Consider the following 5,704-nt stretch of genomic DNA (forward strand, 5'->3'; position numbering starts at 1 on the left):
TCTCCACAGAGAGCCCCGAAGCTGGGTAAGATTCGCCGGCGTGCATGTCTTCGCCTCATCCCGTTTCCAGGCACTGGCGATGTCTTACTGGCTCCCACAATGATAAGCCACCCGTTGGCATATGTCGCACCTACCACCCGACATTTGGCGCCCACCGTGGGGCCAGGTGCACCATCGTCCGGGGACCTGTTCTGGACGGGAACCCTCTTCCTCCCCAGCGAGCGTAGCCAACCCGACACGCCCGATGGCGCTTGCCACGACGCGCTGCAAGGCGTCACCAGCATCTGCGCGGCGAGCAGCCTCGCCGATCTCCTCGACAAAACTTTTATCTCCGACGAGCTCGCCTCCGACGCGGGCACGGACCACCTCGTCAACCTCTTCGGCCAGCTCCATGTCTCCGGCGAGCCTGCTGTGGACTTGGAGTCGGTTGGCTCCACTGATCCGATGCCTGTCGACTCCGACACGGCCTCACTCGACACTTTCCCCACTGACGTCACGATCTACAACGACCTGCTTCCCTGGGCCGATGGCTGCGACGCTGTCACCACCGAGGTGATGGTCATCGGCCACGGCGGCGCTGCTGACGAGAGCGCCCACGACGCCCCGCACGCGGCAATCCATGACTTGTCCGTCCCCCTCCCGGCCGACGCCGACGCTGAAGCACTGGAGGCTCGCCGCCTCGCCCTCCTCGCGGAGGGCCGGAAGTTGGTTTCCATGAGACGCCTCGCTGAGGCCCACCGACGCGAGGCCGACCGCGCCGCTTTTGGCACGCCGCCCCCAGGCGAGCCTAGCCGGGCCGGCGTTGTCAGACAGCGCGGCGCTGTCATCGCCGACACGTTAGGAGTCGACAGAACAGTGTACGCCACTCCACTCGAGAACCTGCGTGCCGCCCAGGCGGCTGTAGACGAGCTGGACGGACTGGGGACCGAGGAACTCCCCCACATGACCCGATGCATCCAGCAGCTAATCGATGCAGCCGCGCAGCAGCACGAGGCTGACGCCCGCGCGGAAAGCCCTCCCCCGCGCCGAGATCACGGCGCGACGTCCCGGACGCCGACTACGGGTAACACCCGCGCGCGGCGCGAGAAGGAGCCGGCTGCCAGCCGAAGCCGGACCCGAATCTCCATCGAGCGAGATGCAGAAGGCCACCCCCGGGCCGTGGAGTGGCGGGGCAACCCGCCTCCGCCTCGGCCCCATGGAGAGAGATATCCCACCCCGCCGCCTGTTGCGCATCCGACTCTCAGCGGCCGGCTAGGTCGCCGCGAAGGAGTCGGCGAGAATGATGCCCGCCACCGGATCGACCGCCTGGCGCGATCCCTAGTGCTGGAAGAAGAGGACGATGTCGGCCCGCCTTGCTTCGGCCCCCGCATCCGCGACGAACCTTTTCCCAAAGGGTTCTCGCTCCGAAGAGACACGCCCAAGTACAACGGCTCCGTGAAGCCGGAAGATTGGTTGATCGACTACTCCATGGTGGTTAGCATAGCCAACAGCAACAGGCGCGTTGCCGTGAAGTACGTGCCCCTCATGCTGCAAGGCACGGCGCGGACCTGGCTCAACAGCCTCAAGCCATTCAGCATCAACAGCTGGCTAGATTTCATAGAAGCTTTCATTCGCAACTTCACCAGCACCTACAAGCGGGCTCCCAAGCCCAGACAGCTCTCCTTGTGCGTACAAGGCCCCGCCGAGTCTACTCGCGACTACCTCACGCGTTGGGCTGAGCTCCGCAACTCTTGCGAAGGGGTGCACGAGGTGCAAGCCATAGAATACTTCACTGCCGGGTGCCGAGAAGGCACCCTCCTCAAGCACAAGCTTCTCTGCGACGAGCCGACTACCCTCGACGAGCTTCTGGACATAGCGGACAAGTACGCCACCGCCGACTCCTCAATGAAGACCGAGCTCCGGGTAGATGCGTCCGGGAAAGTACTCAACCCGGCGCCCAAGATGCCGGCTGGGGATTCCGGCCGACGCCCACACCAGAACGACCACAAGCGCAAGGGCCCCGTGCCGCCTTCCGTCAGTCGGCAGGTGGCCACAGTCGAGGACGAGCAGCCCGAAGGGCGGCCCACGCCCAAGAAACCCAAGGGCGGCAGGCCAGCTTGGCAGCCGGCCTTCTCCTATGAGCAAACCCTCGACGCCCCGTGCAAGTTCCACAGCGGCGCGAAGCCGTCCAACCACACAACCCGGAAGTGCCATTGGCTCACCCGAATTTCCAAAGGCGAAGGGCTCGCGCCGCCTCCGCCTGCCGGTCCGCCGCCTCCGGCTCCGCAGCCGCCAGCCGCTCGGCTCGCAGTCGGAGCCGTGCATGATGAGTTCCCCGACGAGCATGCCGCCTATGTCATCTTTACAAGCCAGCCGGAAGACCGGCGCAGGAAACGCAGAGAGCACCAGGAAGTCAGCATGGTCGCTGCCAACCCCGCTGAGCACATGCATTGGTCAGAAAAACCTATCAGCTCGAGCCGGGCCGACCACCCAGAGGTGATGCCATCTCCCGGCTCTTATGCGTTGGTTCTGGATGCCACCCTTGCAACGGACAGACGCGCCGCCCGTTTCTCCCGCGTGCTGATAGACGGCGGGAGCAGCATCAACATCCTATACCGTGACACCCTAGAGAAGCTGAACGTCAGGACGAGGCAGCTCATGCCTACTCGGACAGTGTTCCATGGCATCATACCCGGCCTATCCTGCGCCCCCATTGGCAAAATCAAGATTGATGTACTCTTTGGGGACAAGGAGCATTTCCGCCGGGAAGCGATCTGGTTTGAAGTGGTGGACCTGGAGAGCCCCTACCATGCATTGCTTGGCCGACCTGCCTTGGCCAGGTTCATGGCAGTTCCCCACTATGCATACCTCAAGATGAAGATGCCGAGCACCAAGGGCATCATCACCATAGCTGGCGATTACAAGAAGTCCTCCGAGTGCGCAGCAGCCAGCAGCCGGCTGGCCGAGTCCCTTGTGATTGCCGAAGAAAAGAAGATGTTGGACCGAGTCGTGGCCATGGCCGGCAAACAGTCGGCGCTATCCCCCGATCCCAAGGAGTATGATGCCCAAGGATCTTTCCATTCGGCCAAGGAGACGAAGAAGATACCTCTCGATCCCGAGCACCCAGAGAGGTTTGCCGTCATCGGGGCAAACCTAAACAACAAATAGGAAGGCGAGCTCGCCGATTTCCTCCATGAGAATCGGGACATCTTCGCATGGTATCCCAAGGACATGCCGGGTGTTCCGAAGGAATTCGCCGAGCACAAGCTACACGTCCGAGAAGACGCAAAACCAGTCAAACAACCCCTCCGCTGGTTGTCGGAGGAAAAAAGAAGGATTGTAGGAGAAGAGATAGCCCGGCTTCTGGCAGCCGGCTTCATTATGGAAGTTTTCTTTCCAGAGTGGCTCGCCAACCCGGTCCTCGTGCTAAAGAAGAACAACTTGTGGCGCATGTGCATAGACTACACAAGCCTCAACAAGGCCTGCCCCAAAGATCCTTTCGCCCTACCAAGGATTGATCAAGTGATAGACTCCACGGCCGGATGCGAGATATTGAGTTTCTTGGATGCTTACTCAGGATACCACCAAATAAAGTTAGATCCGGCAGACCGCCTGAAGACCGCCTTCATCACACCATTCGGAGCCTTCTGCTACCTGACTATGACATTCGGCTTGAGAAATGCCGGTGCCACTTTTCAGCGTTGCATGCAGAAGTGCCTCCTCAACCAGCTCGGCAGAAATGCCCACGTCTACGTAGACGACATTGTGGTGAAGACGAAGAAGTGCGGCACTCTGCTGGAAGACCTCAAGGAAACATTTGAGAACTTGCGCCGATTCCAAATCAAGCTCAACCCCGAGAAATGCGTGTTCGGAGTGCCAGCCGGCCAACTCCTAGGCTTCCTGGTCTCCGAACGTGGCATCGAATGCAACCCGGTAAAGATCAAGGCCATTGAGAGAATGGCGATTCCCACCAAGCTGCGGGACGTCCAGAAGTTCACCGGATGCTTGGCCTTCCTGAACCGCTTCATCAGCCGGCTCGGAGAGAAAGCCCTCCCCCTCTACCGCCTCATGAAGAAGACCACTCACTTCGAGTGGAATGACCAGGCCGACCAAGCTTTTCACGAGCTGAAGAAGATACTGGCCACGCCGCCTGTCCTGGCGGCGCCGACTGAGAAAGATCCCATGCTCCTCTACATTGCTGCAACTAGCCGGGTGGTCAGCACCGTCGTCGTAGTCCAATACCCAGAAGACGGCCGAGCCCAGCCGGTCCAGAGGCCAGTGTACTATTTGAGCGAGGTGTTGTCTGCCTCAAAGCAGAACTACCCGCACTACCAGAAGATGTGCTATGGCGTGTACTTCGCCGCCAAGAAGCTGAAGCCCTACTTCCAAGAGCATCCCATCACGGTCGTATGCACTGCCCCGCTGGCCGAGATCATAGGCAGCCGGGATGCATCCGGCCGGGTGGCGAAATGGGCCATCGAGCTGGCCCCCAACACGATCTTCTACCAACCTCGCACCGCCATCAAGTCCCAAGCATTGGCCGACTTCCTCGTCGACTGGGCCGAGACCTAGTACCTGCCGCCGGCTCCCGACTCCACTCATTGGCGCATGCACTTCGATGGGTCCAAGATGCGCACCGGCTTGGGAGCCGGCGTCGTCCTTACCTCTCCCAAAGGCGACAAGCTCAGATACACGCTGCAAATTCACTTTGCCGCCTCCAATAACGTGGCCGAGTACGAGGCGCTCATACACGGGCTCCGGCTTGCCAAAGAACTCGACATTCGCCGGATCCTATGTTATGGCGACTCGGACTTGGTGGTCCAGCAATCATCCGGCGACTGGGATGCTAAGGACGCAAATATGGCAAGCTACCGCTTCCTTGTTCAGCAAATCAGTGGGTATTTTGAAGGATGCGAGTTCCTCCACGTACCGCGAGCCGACAACGAGCCGGCCGATGCCCTGGCTCGAATAGGCTCCACTCAGCAAGCAATACCAACCGTTGTCTCTCTACAACGCCTCCTCAAACCGTCTATCAAGCCGTCTCCAGAATCCGATTCCATCTTTGTGCCGCCTGACCCCGACACAGCCGGGTCCGGCTCGAAGAACCAGGAGGGTGACCTGGGAGCTCCGATAGTCGGCCCAGGGACGTCAGCAAGCGGCTCGGGGACTTCCATAGTTATGCCCAACCCGGGGACTGCCACACCTGGCTCGGGGACTGCGGTAGTCGGCCCGGGGACTGCACCAACACAACATCCGGCGGCCGACTCCAGCATTTCACCACCCAGCCCGCCCGCCCTGGTCGCAGTAGCCACATTGGCAATAGAAGAAGTCGCAACTCCATCATGGGCTCAGTCCATCCTCAGCTTCCTAATAAACCAAGACCCGCCGGCTGACGAAACAGAGGCAAGACAAGTCCAACGCCGAGCCGGAGCATACACAATCGTCAACAGAGAGCTCGTCAAGCGTAGTGTCACTGGAGTCCTCCAGCGATGCGTCGAGCAAGAGAAGGGCATTGCAATCCTCAGAGACATCCACCAAGGAGAATGCGGCCACCATGCGGCCTCAAGATCACTCGTCGCCAAAGCCTTCCGCCATGGTTTCTTTTGGCCGACTGCTTTGGATGACGCCAAGGAGTTAGTTAAACATTGCAAAGGGTGCCAACTCTTCAGCTCCAAGCAACACATGCCGGCTTCAGCACTCAAGACCATTCCCCTCACTTGGCCCT

Source organism: Triticum dicoccoides, chromosome 5A, assembly GCF_002162155.2.
Source record: "Triticum dicoccoides isolate Atlit2015 ecotype Zavitan chromosome 5A, WEW_v2.0, whole genome shotgun sequence".
NCBI classification, from domain to species: Eukaryota; Viridiplantae; Streptophyta; class Magnoliopsida; order Poales; family Poaceae; genus Triticum; species Triticum dicoccoides.